The following is a 19,746-nucleotide window of genomic DNA, read 5'->3' on the forward strand; positions in this document are numbered from 1 at the left end:
CAAACCAGATGGAATAGCATGCCGCTGCAAGATGCTGTGGTAGCCATGCTGGTTCAGTATGACTTCAATTTTGAATAAATCCCCAACAGTGTCACCAGCAAAGCACCCCCACACCATCACACCTCCTCCTCCATGCTTCACGGTGGGAACCAGGCATGTAGAGTCCATCCGTTCACCTTTTCTGCGTCGCACAAAGACACAGTGGTTGGAACCAAAGATCTCAAATTTGGATTCATCAGACCAAAGCACAGATTTCCACTGGTCTAATGTCCATTCCTTGTGTTCTTTAGCCCAAACTAGTCTCTTCTGCTTGTTGCCTATCCTTAGCAGTGGTTTCCTAGCAGCTATTTTACCATGAAGGCCTGCTGCACAAAGTCTCCTCTTAACAGTTGTTGTAGAGATGTGTCTGCTGCTAGAACTCTGTGTGGCATTGACCTGGTCTCTAATCTGAGCTGCTGTTAACCTGCGATTTCTGAGGCTGGTGACTTGGATAAACTTATCCTCAGAAGCAGAGGTGACTCTTGGTCTTCCTTTCCTGGGGCGGTCCTCATGTGAGCCAGTTTCTTTGTAGCGCTTGATGGTTTTTGCAACTGCACTTGGGGACACTTTTAAAGTTTTCCCAATTTTTCGGACTGACTGACCTTCATTTCTTAAAGTAATGATGGCCACTCGTTTTTCTTTACTTAGCTGCTTTTTTCTTGCCATAATACAAATTCTAACAGTCTATTCAGTAGGACTATCAGCTGTGTATCCACCAGACTTCTGCACAACACAACTGATGGTCCCAACCCCATTTATAAGGCAAGAAATCCCACTTATTAAACCTGACAGGGCACACCTGTGAAGTGAAAACCATTTCCGGTGACTACCTCTTGAAGCTCATCAAGTGAATGCCAAGAGTGTGCAAAGCAGTCATCAAAGCAAAAGGTGGCTACTTTGAAGAACCTAGAATATAAGACATATTTTCAGTTGTTTCACACTTTTTTGTTAAGTATATAATTCCACATGTGTTAATTCATAGTTTTGATGCCTTCAGTGTGAATGTACAATTTTCATAGTCATGAAAATACAGAAAAATCTTTAAATGAGAAGGTGTGTCCAAACTTTTGGTCTGTACTATATATACAGTGCCGCGATCGATGACACCTCGCAGCAATGCCCACGATCGTTGATAATACCGATTGTGGGCATTTAACCCCTGAGATGCCACTGTCAATAGTGGCAGCGACATCGCAGGGCATCGCAGAGGGAGTGAACTCCCTCTGCGCTTCCATTAGCACAATGCAATGCGATCGCATTGTGATGATGGTCTCCATGGTGACCCCCGGTCCCAAGATGGCCACAAGGTCCCTCAGGGTCCTGCACGGAGGTAGCCACTCAGCGCCTGCTCAGAGAGCAGGTGCTGAGACGCGTCCTTCCAGCCTGTCAGAAGCTGATCTGATGCTCTACTGTCCAGATGCATTGTAGAGTATTAGATCAGCAATCATAGCAGGGAAAATTGATGTCCAATAGTGGGAAAATGTGAAACATTAAACAAAAAGTTATTAATAATATTTAAAAAAAAAAAAATCACAAAATAAAGAACAAAAAAAAATTAATCCAATAAATACATTTATCTGTGCAAAAAAAACAACAACAAAAAAGTACACATATTTGGTATCGCAGCATCTGGAACGACCCGACCTAAAAAACTGTCACACTAGTTAACCCCTTCAGTGAACACCGTAAAAAAAAATAAATGAAAAACTATGCTTTATCATCATACTGCTGAAAAAAAAGTGGAATAAAACACGATCAAAAGGACAAATGTAAATAAAAATGGTACCACTGAAAACATCATCGTATCTCGCAAAAATCAAGCCACCGTAAAACTCTATCAGAGGAAAAATAAAGTTATAGCTGTCACAATAAAGCGATTCAAAAATAATTATTTTTCTATAAAATAATTTTTATTGTGTAAAAGCGCCAAAACATCAAAAAACTATATAAATGTGGTATCGCTGTAATCGTACTAACCCGAAGAATAATGCTGCCTTATCAATTTTACCACACGCGGAAGAGCATAAAAAAAATCCCCAAAAAACAATTCCTGAATTGCTGGTTTTTGTTCATTCTGCCTTCCGAAAAACGGAATAGAAAGCGATCAAAAATTGTCATGTGCCCGAAAATGGTGCCAATAAAAATGTCAACTCATCACGCAAAAAACAAGTTCTCACATGACTCTGTTGGAAGAAATATAGAAAAATTATAGCTATCAAAATATGGCGATGCAAAAACATGTTTTTACAATAAAAAGTGTCTTTTAGTGTGTGACAGCGCCCAATCATAAAAACCCAATATAAATTTAGTAGCGCTAAAATCGCACCAAACCGAAGAATGAAGTTGTCTAATCACTTAGACCGCATGAGGAAGGGGGTAAAAAATAAATAAAACAAATTCTTCACCTTCTGTTGATTTGTTCATCCTGTCCTCCCAAAGATCGCAGTAAGGCTGTCATGCGCTGTCTAGCGCTGTGTATCTGCAGTCTATTCTAGATGCCGCTGTAACTTAAACTGTGAACTTCCATCTTGTACTGCATGGGTTAATGCCAGTTCTGTTGCGTGTCCTGGTGGATGTGAGTTTCTGTGTGAGTCTCCTCCCCCCAGCCTTTAAGTAGCCTCTCCTTCCACCAGGTGGTGCTGCTGATAGAGTTTCACTTTATACCTGGAAGCCTTGCTGTGCAGTCCTGTTCATTTGTGCTGCTGAAGTCCTTTCCTTTGAGATTGCTGTACCTTTGTTCTGTGGAGGGAGGTGAGAGGGATTAGCGCAGGGCTTGTGGAGGATTTAGGGCTTAGGGTGGAAACCCGAACCTTCTCACCATCAGAGATACCTTCGGGGTCAGGGCTATTCAGGGTTCCCAGTCTAGGGACAGACTAGTTTTCCCTGCTCACCCTGCCCGTATATGCCATTTCCTCACCAGCATTCCCACTACACTGTGACAAAGGCTCAGCTCACATTTATCCTGCGCTCTGCGCTGAGCGCTTATGCCAGGGTTTCCATGTAAATCTCTGAAATACGTAATTCAGATGGAAACCCCGGAAAAAGATTCCCTATAATGAGGCAGATGGAGGCACTGTGGACGCCGTCTGGCCTATGATCCTGAGGTGTCCATCTTTTTATTAGGCGTGCATAAAAGTGCTGTCGGCCACAGTTTTGTGCACTTCTGAAAAGAAGACCGAAGCTTAGCAGAGGACAGACAGAGCCCAGAGTAACTCTGCTGCCTCATTATAGTGAATGGATCCCTCGGGGTTTCATCTGAATCATGTCGCTAGGAGATTTAGATGTAAACCCCGATGTAACTGCTCAGTGTAGAGCACAGGATAAATTTGATCCAAAATTTTATGTAAAATGTTCTGAAAAAAAGCTTCAACTCCATTCACAAAAAAAGCAAGTTCCCACTCAGTTCCGTCATTTGTTAAAGGAAATATAGGGGGCCTTCACGTTATTGGTAGCACAAATGCTCTGGAAAAACTAAATAGCTCCTCACCCTCCAAAGAAATCCAGCGAATTCTACGCTCCCAAATCCAAATGTCCCCCTCCCTTCTGAGCTCCACAGTGTGCATAAACTGCAGTTAGCATCCACATGTTTGGCATTCCTGTAGCAAAGAGAGCCGACCTAATTTACGAGTGCATGTCTCCAGAAGCACGAGCTGGGCATAACGTACTGGTCACTACAACGTACTGGTCACTATAATGTTTTGGTCTCTACAATGGCAATTTGCAATCTTTTCTTAGCAACATCCACTGCTGCTTATTTCTGGAAAACACCAGTGGAGTCAAAATCATCACTACACCTGTAGATAAATTCACAAAGGGGTATAATTTTCCAAAATGGGGTCACTTGAGGGTTATTCTGCTTTTTTAGCGTGTAGGGGCTCTGTATATGGAGTCCGCAAACTATTCTAGGAAAATCTACTCTCTAGGAGGAAAAAAGCGCTCTGTTCCTCCCGAGTCTCTCTGTATGGCTAAGCAATACTACACAGCCACATATGGGGTATTTCTACACTCAGCAGAAATTGTGGGCCAAATTTTGGTGCCATTTTTACCCATGTAAAAATGTAAAATCTGGAGCTGAAACAAAATTTTAATGGTAAAAATGTAATTATTTTTTGTTCACTTCCCAATGGTAGAAAATGCTGTGACACACCTGTGGTGTCAATATGATCCCCCTAGATGAAGTCATTGAGAGGTGTAGTTTGTAAAATGGGGTCACTTATGGGGGGTTTGGCTGATCTGGCTCCTCAGGGGCTCTACCAATGTGACATGACACCCTCAAACCAGTCCAGCAAAATCTGAACTCCAATATGGCTCTTCTTCACTTCTGAGCTTTGCGCTATGCCTCAAAAGTAGTTTTCAACCACATATGGGGTACTTGCATACTCAAGAGAAATTGAACAACAATTTTTGGGATCCATTTTCTCCTGTTACCCTTATGAAAATGCAAAATTTGGAGCTAGAAAATATTCTTGTGGGAAAAATGTGATTTTTTTATTTTCACGGCTCAACGTTATAAACTTCTGTGAAGCACCTGGAAGTTCCCTGAGGGGTCTAGTTTCCAACATAGTGTCACTTGGGGGGGGGGTTTCACTGTTTAGGCACATCAGGGGCTCCCCAAACGCGACATGGCATCCACTAATTGTTCAAGCAAATTTTACATTCAAAAAGTCAAATGGCGCTCCTTCCCTTCCGAGCCCCCAAACAGTAGTTTTTCCCCATATATGAAGCATCAGTGTACTCAGGAGAAACTGCACAACAAATTGAATAGTGCAATTTCTCCTGTTATCCTTATGAAAATGTAAAATATGGTTCTAAAATTCATTTGTGTGGGAAAAATGTGATTTTTTTTATTTTCATGGCGCAACATTATAAACTTCTGTGAAGCACCTGGGGGGGGGGGGGTTAAGCTACTCAGTACACATCTATACAAGTTTTCTGAGGGGTCTAGTTTCTAAAATGGTGTCAATTGTTGGGGGTTTCCACTGTTTAGGCACATCAGTGGCTCTCCAAACGCGACATGGCATCCGCTAATTATGCCAGCAAATTTTACATTCAAAAAGTCAAATGGCGCTCCTTCCCTTCCGAGCCTTGCCATGCGCCCAAAAAGTGGTTTTCCACAACATATTGGTTATCGGTGTGCTCAGGAGAAATTGCACAACAAATTTTGGAGTCCATCTTTTCCTGTTCCCCTTGTGAAAGTAAAAAAATTGGGTCTAAAAAGTTAAATGTTTATTTTTTCATTCCAAATTCCATTAATTCCTGTGAAGCACCTGAAGGGTTAATAAATGTCTTGAATGTGGTTTTGAGCACCTTGAGGGGTGCAGTTTATAGAATGGTGTCACTTTTGGGTATTTTCCGTCATAAAGGCTTCTCAAAGTCAATTCAAATGTGATGTGGCCCTTAAAGAAAATGTTTTTTGTAAATTGTGTTGTAAAAATGAGAAATCGCTGGTCAACTTTTAACCCTTATAACTTCCTAAGAAAAAAAATGATGTTTCCAAAATTGTGCTGATGTAAAGTAGACGTGTGGGAAATGTTATTTGTTAACTATTTTGTGTGACATGACTCTCTGATTTAAGCGCATAAAAATTAAAAGTTTGAAAATTGCTACATTTTCACAATTTTCGACAAATTTCCAATTTTTTTCACAAATAAATGTAAGTCATATCAAATAAATGTTACCACTATCGTGAAGTACAATATGTCACAAAAAAATAATCTCAGAATCGGTGGGATCTGTTGAAGCGCTATTGCCTCTTAAAGTGAGACTGTTCAGAATTAAAAAAATTGACCTGGTCAGGAAGGTGAAAACAGGCTTCGGGGTGAAAGGGTTAAGTCACACACATGCATCTACCACAAAAGCCCTAATTGAAATGTTTTTTCTTCTGATCTCTTACTTGTCTACCTGAGATGTAAGCATCCTTGTGTATTTATGTAGGCGTTAAGTAGATATATTATAGCAAGAACTCAGTAACCTCCAGACAAGAAAATGTAGAGAGTAATGATACAAAATAATAATAATATATCTTCAGACGAAAGAAAATCAATATGGGCCAGTTTTACCTTGATGTAGTCAGTATTTCTTGCGGGGGTGATAAAGATAATGTTTACAGACTGGACGGACTTTGGCTATTAATGTTATACTATGAGATCCTTTTATACATTAAGTAATCGATACATAAGCGGCAGACCAATGCATCAGAGCTGGCGAGGTGCCTCATTTTGTAAGGGGATATTGGCTAAAATCAGTTATGTAAGAAAAAAGAAGCATCGCACTCGCTTGGTTTTTTCACTTGCAGAATCCAATTAAATTGAATATCTTCTGTGGAGCGTCGTGTTAGATAATTAGGTAATGTGGCCAAAGAAATGCAAGCGAAATGTTGTTGTAATGTTGAAGAGATTGTCTCATTGTCTTTACATGGGTTTAGCTTAATAAAGGGATTATTAATTTTATTATTTATTATTATAGTGCCATTTATTCCATGGTGCTTTACACGTGAAAAAGGATATATATATAATAAAAAACAAGTACAATAATCTTGAGCAATAAAGTCAGCGACTGGTACAGGAGGAGAGAGGACCCTGCCCGTGAGGGCTCACAGTCTACAATGAATGGGTGAGGATACAGTAGGTGAGGGTAGAGCTGGTCATGCAGCGGTATGGTGGAGCAGTGGTTACTGCAGGTTGTAGGCTTGTCGGAAGAGGTGGGTTTTCAGCTTCCTTTTGAAAGTTTTTCACGGTAGGCGAGAGTCTGATGTGTTGGGGTAGAGAGTTCCAGAGTAGGGGGGATGCATGGGAGAAATCTTGTATGTAGTTGTGGGAAGAGGAGATAAGAGGCGAGTAGAGAAGGAGATATTGTGAGGATTGGAGGTTGCGTGCAGGTATGTACCGGGAGACTAGGTCAGAGATATATGGAGGAGACAGGATGTGGATGGCTTTGTATGCCATGGTTAGGGTTTTGAACTGGAGTCTCTGGGCAATGGGGAGCCAGTGAAGGGATTGACAGAGGGGAGAGTCCGGGGAATAGCGGGGGGACAGGTGGATTAGTTGGGCAGCAGAGTTTAGGATAGATTGGAGGGGTGCGAGAGTGCTAGAGGGGAGGCCACAAAGGGATAACAGTAAAGGAAAGAAATAAAAACTTAAAATGATGATAATAACAACAACAAATAGTAACGATAATGATTAGAGATGATCGGATCGATCTGCAGAGATTCAAGTTGCCTGAAATTCCCGGTTCTATGTAATTTGAACACTGTAAGATGCTACGTTTTTGACTCAGCAAAAATATGCAGAGTCAAAAACTCATCGTTGGGACATATCCTTATGTCTCCATTACTGGTATAATGACAATCAAAGCCTTCCAACACAAATCCTACTGAACAGTATACTTACATACAGGGGTTCCCACTCGCATCAAGGATTGCCACTACACTATTGCATCCAGCTTCAAGTACCTCCTCCGACTGACAGTATCATCCTATCTCCAGATTACTATACTTAATTTATCTATAAACCTCCAAAGCCAGTGTATGTGCATCCAGATCTGCTATTGTGTGTGGAAATACTCACAAAAGTCACCATCTATAGTCCCACTCTTCATAGTTGTCTGCTAGACCTGGTGTTAACAGGGTTGTCCATGACTAGGACAACCCCTTCTTGATCGAAATGTTTGGACCCGATAAAATAAAAAAACCTATACTCACCTCCGGTGCCAGCACCGTTCCAGCGGAGTTGGCACTCACTCTCCCTGGGGCTCCGTGCGATTGTTGTGACATGTGGTGCCCGGTGCCCAATCAGTGTTGGTGTCACTGTCTCCACCTTTGAACATATTGATCATGAAGAAAAAGTCAGAAATCAGCTGCAGCCTTGACTTCCTCTTCATGTTTTATTTGTACGAAGGCGGAGACAGTGACGCCGGTGCTGATGGGGCGCCAGGCACCATGTGTCACAACAATCGCACGAGAGTCCTGGTACCGCGAGTGCCGACACCGCTGGAATGGCGCTAGCACAGGAGGTGAGTATAAGCTTTATTATTTTATCGGGTACAAACATTTAGATCAAGAAGGGGTTGTCCTAGTAGTGGACAAACCCTTTAAGGCACCAAGCTGGCCGACAGCCTTGAGCCACACATCATGGGCCCGCAAGCCTCATGTGGCTCCTGGGCCAAAGATTGGGGACCCCTGCCTTAAAGGAATTATCACCAAAATGAAGAAAAAATATTCTGGGTCACATGTAAAAAATGTTTTCTAAACCTAATTTTTTGGATGAATAAATGTGGGGAAAATACTTAATTGTGCACGAGCATATCGCACACTTCAGATATTTATTCACTTAGCCATTTTCTTCTATGAATGTGGCAGACATCCGCATTTTTTCTTTGGATTCATACATAGTGTTTTGGGTCATGATGTTTGGGTCAGGTTTTGGGGTGTTTTTAGTGTACTTTTCTCATTCAGCGTGTAATACAAATATAGCTGCAATGTTTTACTGGGACTTTGTTTCTGAGTTCCATTTGGAAACAAGAACCTGTGAAGGCAATAGATTTGTCTTGAGGATGGTAGAATCATCCACAAGGACATAGAGGGCTAGTATATAGGGTTGCCAAGGAAAAAGTTATTTGTTTGATCCCCAAGTAAAAATTAATAAAACTTCTGGCTTTTTTTATGTCCCCTTCTTTGTGTTGAAGACATGGTAAAGAGGGCTGGCTAACTTTCTCAATTCAAATGTCAAGCCAGCCTCCTTCTCCATTATGTCTGATTCTTAGAGAGAGAAGGGTCCTGGCTTAGCTACTGAAATGAGTCAACCAGCCCCATTTATCACATCACTAGGAAAGAGAAGGGAGCTCCGTAAGTTGAAGTGCAAGGATCATTCTGGAATTGGGATTTCAGGACAGCATTTAAAAGTACAGTACAGATCAAAAGTTTGGACACACCTTCTCATTTAAAGATTTTTCTGTATTTTCATGACTATGAAAATTGTACATTCACACTGAAGGCATCAAAACTATGAATTAACACATGTGGAATTATATACTTAACAAAAAAGTGTGAAACAACTGAAAATATGTGTTATATTCTAGGTTCTTTAAAGTAGCCACCTTTTGCTTTGATGACTGCTTTGCACACTCTTGGCATTCTCTTGATGAGCTTCAAGAGGTAGTCACCATAAATGGTCTTCCAACAATCTTGAAGGAGTTCCTAGAGATGCTTAGCACTTGTTGGCCCTTTTGCCTTCACTCTGCGGTCCAGCTCACCCCAAACCATCTCGATTGGGTTCAGGTCTGGTGACTGTGGAGGCCAGGTCATCTAGCGTAGCACCCCATCACTCCCCCTCTTGGTCAAATAGCCCTTACACAGCCTGGAGGTGTGTTTGGGGTCATTGTTCTGTTGAAAAATAAATGATGGTCCAACTAAACGCAAACCGGATGGAATAGCATGCCGCTGCAAGATGCTGTGGTAGCCATGCTGGTTCAGTATGCCTTCAATTTTGAATGAATTCCCAACAGTGTCACCAGCAAAGCACCCCCACACCATCACACCTCCTCCTCCATGCTTCACGGTGGGTACCAGGCATGCAGAGTCCATCCGTTCACCTTTTCTCCGTCGCACAAAGACACGGTGGTTGGAACCAAAGATCTTAAATTTGGACTCATCCGACCAAAGCACAGATTTCCACTGGTCTAATGTCCATTCCTTGTGTTCTTTAGCCCAAACAAGTCTCTTCTGCTTGTTGCCTGTCCTTAGCAGTGGTTTCCTAAAAGCTATTTTATCATGAAGGCCTGCTGCACAAAGTCTCCTCTTAACAGTTGTTGTAGAGATGTGTCTGCTGCTAGAACTCTGTGTGGCATTGACCTGGTCTCTAATCTGAGCTGCTGTTAACCTGCGATTTCTGAGGCTGGTGACTTGGATAAACTTATCCTCAGAAGTAGAGGTGACTCTTGGTCTTCCTTTCCTGGGGCGGTCCTCATGTGAACCAGTTTCTTTGTAGCGCTTGATGGCTTTTGCAACTGCACTTGGGAACACTTTCAAAGTTTGCCCAATTTTTTGCACTGACTGACCTTCATTTCTTAAAGTAATGATGGCCACTCGTTTTTCTTTACTTAGCTGCTTTTTTCTTGCCATAATACAAATTCTAACAGTCTATTCAGTAGGACTATCAGCTGTGTATCCACCTGACTTCTGCACAACACAACTGATGGTCCCAACCCCATTTATAAGGCAAGAAATCCCACTTATTAAACCTGACAGGGCACACCCGTGAAGTGAAAATCATTTCTGGTGACTACCTCTTGAAGCTGATCAAGAGAATGCCAAGAGTGTGCAAAGCAGTCATCAAAGTAAAAGGTGGCTACTTTGAAGAACCTAGAATATAAGACATATTTTCAGTTGTTTCACACTTTTTGTTAAGTATATAGTTCCACATGTGTTAATTTATAGTTTTGATGCCTTCAGTGTGAATGTACAATTTTCAAAGTCATGAAAATGCAGAAAACTCTTTAAATGAGAAGGTGTGTCCAAACTTTTGGTCTGTACTGTATATTAGTCCATTTTATAAATCTTTAAGTGGAGAAGTGCCAAAGAACTTTTTTTTACAGACTATCCCTTTAAGGCAATATATGTAGCACAGTATTATTTCTTTATTTTTGCCAAAAAAGCAAAAAATAGCAGCAGTAAATGACAGACCATATCTTCTGCAGTTACTTCACACACCTGAGGCAATTTCACAGCTTCCACTGAATTTCCTATATGACGTGTGACTCGCAGACCTACAACTAAAAATATATATTTATACTGGTTAAGATGGAAGCAAAATGTTCTACAGTAATATTCTCAGAGCTCTTCATAAAAATGGCTGAACACAGATGACCCACAGGAGCATGCTTGAAACTATGAAATGCAAATCTATCATGTGCTGACCAGGATGGATGACAAGGAGATGTGAAAAATCATCACAGTAAAAGATAATGCCTTACCAATACCAGGTCAGATTACCAATACACTGCAGGATGCAGCAAGCCTCCATGATAAAGGCCGGGGCAGCACATGTGCAAAATACTGATGCAAACAGCCACTCACTAACCTACCAATTCATGGAGGGGGCTGGCTGTGTAGTATTATACATGCACACTGATGGAGTTTGCATAGGGCGCCAGTCACACAGATATGTGTGATGCACAGTGTCTGGCTTGCAGCCTATTGATAATGCCCATACTATTAGATCAGGCGGGCTGCCCAGCACTATATACGTGCACCCCCACAGGACAGACGCCCCAATTCACTCAGCCAACACTAAAGAGGCCTGGTTGCATCCTGCATAAAAATGTGCAAAAAAGATGAAAAATAGTGTATAAAATAAATACACCACATGAGGTATTGGTCGATAATTTGTGCATCACACATATCTGTTTGACTGGCGCCCTATGCAAACTCTATGAATTGGTAGGTTAGAGCAGGGTTCCCCAACTCCAGTCCTCAAGGCCCACCAACAGGTCATGTTTTCAGGATTTCCTTAGTATTGCACAGGTGATGGAATTATTGCCTGTGCAGGTGATGGAATTATCACCTGTGTAATACTAAGGAAATCCTGGAAACATGACCTGTTGGTGGGCCTTGAGGACTGGAGTTGGGGAACCCTGGGTTAGAGAGTGGCTGTTTGCATCAGTATTTTGCACATGTGCTGCCCCCGCCTTTATCATGGAGGCTTGCTGCTTCCTGCAGTGTATTGGTAATCTGACCTGGTGTTAGTAAGGCATTATCTTTTATGTGATGTTTTTTGAAATTATGTACAATGTTCATCATGACAAGGAAATGTGATCAACGACAGCATCCGAGTGTGTGCAGCTATTGTCCAAGTGCGGTGAGGGTGCGTAGTATTACGTATATTATGTGAAATGGAGTTCATCATAATGTTTAATCGCAAAAAGACAACCCCTCACATATGCCTTACTAGAGTCTATAGATGTCATAAAAGTGTGTCCCTTTCTCAGGAACCCCCTCTTTGAGCCTTTTCAGAGAGCTAATAAGTAAGACTGTACACTGGTCCATCAGGCATTGCCAGTCTGAAGAATGCTGCATGTAACGTTTGTAACCATCGGATGTGCCAGATGGCATTAAAGGAGTTGTCTGGTCCAAATTGTTAAGTCTGCAGTTACTCTGGGTGACTTCAGACTGTGTGCTGCGGAGATTCGCCGGTTTCCAAGCCGAGACCGGAGGGTATATATGTGTTATACATACTTTGAGGCAGAGCCCGTCCAGTGGGCACAGCCTTGCTCCATACAATTGTATGGCGTGAGGCCGCTCCCTCTAGTCGGCCATGCCCACTTGATCGCCGCATCTCTCTTGGGGGCACTGCCTCGCTCCATTCAAGTGTATGGAGCGAGGCTGTGTCCGCTAGTCAGGCTCTGGCCGGGAGTATGTATAACTCATACATACCCTCCGGTCCCGGGTCAGAAACCAGCAAATCCCGCAGGACACGGTGCGTGCGTTGAGGGGGATTCATAAGTCTGCAGTCACACAGAGTGACTGCAGACTTATCGATTTAGACTGGACAACCCCTTTATTATTATTATTTATTATTATAGCGCCATTTATTCCATGGTGCTTTACATGTGAAAAGGGTATACAAAGCACAAGCAATTACAATAATTTTTAAGAATAAAAGTCAGTGACTGGTACAGGAGGAGAGAGGACTCTGCCCACGAGGGCTCACAATGAACAAGGGATGGGCGAGGATGCAGTAGGTGGGGGTAGAGCTGGTCGTGCAGCGGTATGATGGAGCGGTGGTTACTGCAGGTTGTAGGCTTGTCGGAAAAAGTGGGTCTTCAGGTCCCTTTTGAAGATATCCACGGTAGGCGAGAGTCTGATGTGTTGGGGTAGAGAGTTCCAGAGTAGGCGGGATGCTCGGGAGAAATCTTGTATGCGATTGTGGGAAGATGAGATTAGAGGGGAGTAGAGAAGGAGATCTTGTGAGGATCGGAGGTTGAGTGTGTTGCACAGCTTCTGGAAACCCACAGTTGCGGTAGAAACTTCACAGAGCAGATTACATGGGATAACAAGCTTTTACTTCTCAGAACATGAGGTAAAGGAAAAAACGCACAGTTACACAGTACTGCACCAGGAAGTAAGAACACAACAGAAAATACAAGAGATACTTTTTTCTTTTACAATACAGTAAACAAGGAAACTTTACACAACATTGCCATCTACTGTCAAATCAGCATAAAGTCCTCCTTCACACAAACAAAGTAGTCCACAACTGTTTCATATATCAACACCCTTTCTCAACAGTAAGGACTTATTCAGTCAAACCCAATTTCTTCATTAGTCTCTGATGTTTTTCAGCATTCAATGCCTTTGTGAAAATGTCTGCTGTCATATCTTCAGTTGTACAATATTCTAATTTCAGGATTCCTTGTTCCTGATGGTCCCTCAAGAAATGATACTTTACATCAATGTGCTTGGTTCTTGGGTTAACTCTTTCCATCTGAACAAGAACAAGACATCCCTGATTGTCCTCATTTATTTTTGTTTGTTCCAACTGTGCTTGTCCTAGGTCCGTTAGCAATTGTCTTAACCATAGAACTTCTTGGCTCGCATGTGCTGCTGCAACATATTCTGCTTCTGTTGACGACAGCATTACTATTGATTGTTTTTTACTAGTCCAACTAATTGGTCCACTTGAGAGAAAGAAAAGATAGCCACTGGTAGATTTTCTGTCAGTTGGATCTCTAGCCCAATCTGCATCAACGTATCCAGTTAAAATGCATTTATCACTTGTAGGCAGTTTCAGTGTAACATTGCTGGTTCCTTTCAAATAACGTACTACTCTCTTCACAGCATTCCAATCCGCTTTATTTGGCTTGGACACTTTTCTACTCAGAATTCCTACTGCTGCTGCAATGTCTGGCCTTGTAACAGTCGTTAGATACAGTAATTTTCCTATCGCCATTCTGTACTTTTCATTATTTGGTAACACATTTTTCTCACTACTCATCTCTTTAAGATAATTAGTTTCCATTGGAGACTTTGCTGGTTTTGCATTCTTCAATCCAAATGTTTTGTTTATGTCTTTAATCATGTGATTTTGATTAAGTAGGAAACTAACATCTTTGTAACGGGTCTGGGAGGTGGAACCTCTGAGCTACTATACAAAGGGGCAGTCCTTGTAAGGAAGCGGGTGGCTCCCAGGGAAGGCGGGCAGGTAGTCACGGCAAGTGACAGGAACAGTCTCTGGGTAGAAGGGCAGGAGGTCATGGCAAGTGACGGGAACAGTCTCTTGACAGGCGGGTGGTCACGGCAAGTGACAGCAGGGTAAGAGTCTCTAGACAGGCAGGTGGTCACGGCAAGTGACATCAAGGTAAGAGTCTCTAGACAGGCAGGTGGTCACGGCAAGTGACGGCAGAGCCTCCAGGTAGGCTAGCAGGCGGGAAGCAGGTGAGCGCTCCCAGGTGAGTGGGTGAGAGTCTCTCAGTTGGCTGGCAGGTGGTCACGGCAAGTGACGGCAGAGCCTCCAGGTAGGCTAGCTGGCGGGTAGCAGGTGAGCGGGTGAGAGTCTCTCGGCTGGCTGGCAGGTGGTCACGGCAAGTGACGGCAGAGCCTCCAGGTAGGCTAGCTGGCGGGTAGCAGGTGAGCGCTCCCAGGTGAGCGGGTAAGAGTCTCTCGGCTGGCTGGCAGGTGGTCTCAGGCCGGTATCAGGCAGGTATCAGGCAGGTATCAGGCAGGTGCTTCCTGATCCGCTGGCGGACTGGTCCATAGACAGACTGGCGGATGCAGGTAGACAGACTGTCGGACCGCAGGAATGCAAGCAGGTAGACAGAGCTGGAAAGCAGACTGGCAACGGGACCTGAGGGCTGAAGCAGAGGTGAAAGGCTTTGCAACAACTTTGCTTGGGCACCTCCATTTTGGAGGAGGTGCCTTATATGTGGGAGCTCCACCGGCAATTGGCCGGGGACCACTTTGGACGGCGCGTGCGGCCCCTTTAAGAGAGAGGGAGCGCGTGCGCCCTAAGCACAGTGCCCGGGAAGTGGCGAGCGCTGCCAGCAGCGCGGGAAGAGGACGCCGAGGACGGAGCAGGGAGGTGAGAGGAACGGCGTCTCTGCCTAGCAGAAGGCAGGGACGCCGACGCTACAATCTTCTTCTCTTTCTATCTGTATTCCTAAGTACTGTTAAGTACAGTTTCACATTTCCCAAGTCTTTGATCTTGAAATGTTGATTCAGGATTTTTAGTATGTCCTCTTTATCCCTTTCTTTTTTTAAAACAAACTAAAATGTCATCAACATATATGAGTACATAGATCCATCTGTCCATTAGTCTTTTTGTGTACAGACAAGGATCAGCTTTGCTTCTTTTACATTTTTCATTTGTGAGCACCTCCGTGATTTTATCATTCCACGCTTTAGCAACTTGTTTTAGACCGTATATACTTTTCTGTAATTTGCAAACCATTTTTGGATTACTTTCATCTTTGAATCCTGGAGGTTGTTCCATGTAAATATCTTCTGTTAATCTTCCATTCAAAAATGCTGTCTTTACGTCCAGATGTTTCAGTTCCATTTGTTTCATTGCTGCAACTGCAAACAAAGTTCTTATTGTAGTATGTTTGACAACTGGAGCAAATGTTTCATCATAGTCTTCTCCATATTTTTGAGAATAACCTTTAGCTACGAGTCTTGCTCGGTATCGTTCAGCTGTGCCATCTGTTTGGTACTTTACTTTAAAAACCCATTTACATCCTATAGCTTACCTTCCTTTTGGTAATTCTTTTAGTGTCCATGTTTTTGAGTCATGCATGGATTTTATTTCTATTTCTGTTGCCTCTATCCACTTATTGGCTTCTTCTTCAGTAAGTTGAGATATGTCTTCCCAAGAGGTAGGCTCATAAATTTTACTTGTACTTGCCTTGTATGAAAGGCGTATTGGTGGTTTTTTCTTTGTTTTCTCTTATTGAACATCTTGGCTCTGTATCTGTTTGTAGTTGTTTCTCTTCACTTTCAGTATTCTATTTTTCATTAATTTCAACTTCTTTTTCATCAGATATTCCTTCAGCTATATCATTGCTGTTTTCTCATTTTTTATTTCCAGTGAAATCATAGTGTCTTAATTTAGATCCTCAATGAATGTCACACTGTTACTCACCATAACTCTGTCTGTTTTGGGATCTGGGATTCTATATCCCTTGCAATTTTCACTATATCCAACAAATATTCCTTCCATAGACCTATTTTGAAGTGTGGAACGTTTTTCTGTTGGAATGAATACAAAAACTTTACAACCAAAAACTCTTAAATGATTTACACTTGGTTTCATACCTTGCCACAGTTCATGTTTTTTTTTTCAGTTTTCTAGAAAAAAGTCGGTTCTGTAGATATGTAGCTGTCATTGCTGCCTCACCCCAATATTTCTCTGATAGTCTGGAATCTGTCAGCATACACCTTATCATTTCAGTCAGAGTTCTGTTTTTCCTCTCTGCTACTCCATTTTGTTCAGGTGTGTAAGGAACAGTCTTTTGATGCTCTATACCATTTTTTCTAAAGTAGTTTTCTATTTGGTGTCCTGTGAATTCACCTCCATTATCATGACAATTGGCTTCCTCTGAAATTTGTTATTCGACTTTGTCAAGTAGTCTACTAGTTTATTGAAAACTTTGCTTTTGTTCTTGATCAAGTATGTGACTGTGTATCTTGAGAAGTCATCTATAAAAGTCACCATATATCTATTGCCTCCTGATGTAATCACTTTCATGGGTCCACATACGTCAGTATGCACCAAATGAAGTGGTCTTGTGCTTTTCGTTTCACTTTCTTTAGGAATAGATATCCTTGTGGCTTTTGATTTTATACAGCATTCATATCTTACGGTAATTAAGCAATCAGATATCAATAGATCCTTTGTCAATTCTTTCCTTTGTAGCTCTATTATACTTTCAGGATGTCTGTGTCCTAGACTTCTATGCCACATGTAAATACAATTCTTGTGATCATCTGTACACAACTTCATCTGTTCCTTTAATGTGTCTAGATGATATAATTGTTCATCTGCCTTGACATTGGTTATTACCTTGTTTCCTGCTAGGATTGTACACTCATCATCTTTGAATTTTACAGCTCCTTTAGCTCTTAGACGTTTTACAGATAACAATCCTCCTTCTAATCCGGGAACATATAACACATCCTGTACAAGTATTTTTGAATCATGCCCAAACTTGTTAGAACAGTATAGCATTCCTTGTCCAACACCTTCTGCAGTTATTTTGCTTCCATCTGCAAGATAAATGGCTTCCTTCTTATTTAAATTAAGTTCAGTAAAGAAATTTTTATTACTTGTCATGTGACTTTTTGAGTCAATAGACCAACTCAACAATGATATCTTATCAGTCACTTTAAATGTGCCATTCCAATTATTTTCACATGAATCAGATATTGTGTTTTTCACCTTCTGTGTATTCTCTTTATGATGTAATTTCTGTTGTTCTACTTTCCATATAGTACAGTCTTTCTTTAAATGTCCTTTTTTCTTACATCTGAAACATTCTCTTGTCTCTTTATTATAGGGTCTTTTTGATTCTGTAGCTTTAAGAGCATTTCCATTATCTTTTTTAGTAGAAGAATCATTTGTTTGTTCTTTCCTTCTTTGATATTCATCTATGAGTCTGGTCTTCACAAACTCTAATGTAATGTCTGTTTCAGGTCTTGTCTCTAGTGCATTTATTAAAGCAGTATATGAATCCGGTAAACTGCACAATAATATTGCTGCTACATGGCTTTCCTTAATATCTTCACCAATTGATCTCAGCTGTGATATCATTTCCATAATAGAGAATATATGCTTCTGCATGTCATTGTCTGCACTTAGTCTCATACTGTAAAGCTTTCTTAGCAGAAATAACTTGTGATTTAAGCTGTGTCTTTCATGTAGCTTTCTTAGTGCTTCCCACATTCCCTTTGCTGTATCCTCATTCCTTATGTGGATTAATTGAGCATCATCCACTAATAGGCTGATGGTAGCTCTTGCTTGTCTATTTTTCTTATCCCATGTCTGATTATCCTCATCAGGTCTATCTGTAGTGATTACTTCTGATAAATCATCTTTAGACAATAACATTTCTACTTTGAACTTCCATAACTGATAATTCTCATTATTCAGCTTAGCTACTGTGAGTTTTAGCTCTGTGCTACTCGTCATCTTTAACTTGTCTTACTTGTTTGCAGAGAATTGTACTGAAGAATTCTTCTGCATTCACCAGGGTCTTGCTGAGAGTTCCGGTGTCCTGGGTGTCTGGGGTCCTTGGTGCCTGGGTCCATAACCTGTTGCACAGCTTCTGGATACCCACAGTTGCGGTAGAAACTGCACAGAACAGATTACATGGGATAACAAGCTTTTACTTCTCAGAACATAAGGTAAAGGAAAAAACACACAGTCACACAGTACTGCACCAGGAAGTAAGAACAAAACAGAAAATACAAGAGAGTCTTTTTTTTTTTTTACAATACAGTAAACCAGGAAACTTTACACAACATTGACATCTACTGTCAGATCAGCATAAAGTCCTCCTTCACACAAACAAAGAAGTCCACAACTGTTGCATATACCAACAGCGTGCAGGTAAGTACCGGGAGACTAGGTCACAGATTTATGGAGGAGACACATTGTGGATGGCTTTGTATGCCATGGTTAGGGTTTTGAACTGGAGTCTCTGGGTAATGGGGAGCCAGTGAAGGGATTGACAGAGAGAAGAGGCCAGGGAATAGCGGGGGAGAGGGGGATCAGTCGGGCAGCAGAGTTTAGGATAGATTGGAGGGGTGAGAGAGTGTTAGAGGGGAGGCCAGAGAGCAGGAGGTTGCAGTAGTTGAGGTGGGAGATGATGAGGGCGTGCACTAGTGTTTTTGCAGATTTGTGGTCGAGGAATGTGCGGATCCGGGAGATGTATTTGAGTGAGAGTCGGCAGGAAGTGGAAAGGGCTTGGATATGAGGTTTGAAGGAGAGATCAGAGTCCAGGGTTACCCCGAGGTAGCAAGCTTGTGGGACTGGGGAGAGTGAGCAGCCATTGACTATGATGGATAGGTCAGATGGGGGTGTTGAGTGAGGCGATGGAAAGATGATGAATTCTGTTTTATCCATGTTAAGTTTTAGGAATCTAGCAGAGAAGAAAGATGAAATAGCGGAAAGACATTGTGGGATTCTGGTTAGTAAGGAGGAAATATCGGGTCCAGAGAAGTAGATCTGTGTGTCATCAGTATAGAGGTGATACTGAAAGCCATGGGACTCTATGAGCAGTCCGAGGCCAAAGGTGTAGATGGAGAAGAGCAGGGGTCCTAGGACTGAACCTTTGGGGACACCAACAGATAGGGGATGAGATAAGGAGGTGGTGTGTGAGTAAGAGACACTGAATGTCCGGTCTGTTAGGTATGAAGAAATTCAAGATAGGGCTAAGTCTGTGATGCCGAGAGATGAGAGAGTCTGTAGTAAGAGGGAATGGTCCACTGTGTCAAAGGCAGATGATAGGTATAGGAAGAGGAGAACAGAGTAGTGTCGCTTGGACTTGGCAGTTAGTAGGTCATTGGTGACTTTAGTCAGGGCAGTTTCAGAGGAGTGATGTGGTCAGAAGCCAGTTTGTTAGTGGTCAAAAAGAAAGCAGGAGGAGAGGTGGGAGGACAGTTCAAGGTGGACGTTTTGTTACGGTAGTTTTGAGCCATAGGGGAGAAGTGATATGGGG

The sequence above is a fragment of the Phyllobates terribilis genome, unplaced genomic scaffold (genome assembly GCF_046119375.1).
Source record: "Phyllobates terribilis strain yellow unplaced genomic scaffold, ASM4611937v1 Scaffold_9__5_contigs__length_417890890, whole genome shotgun sequence".
NCBI lineage: Eukaryota > Metazoa > Chordata > Amphibia > Anura > Dendrobatidae > Phyllobates > Phyllobates terribilis.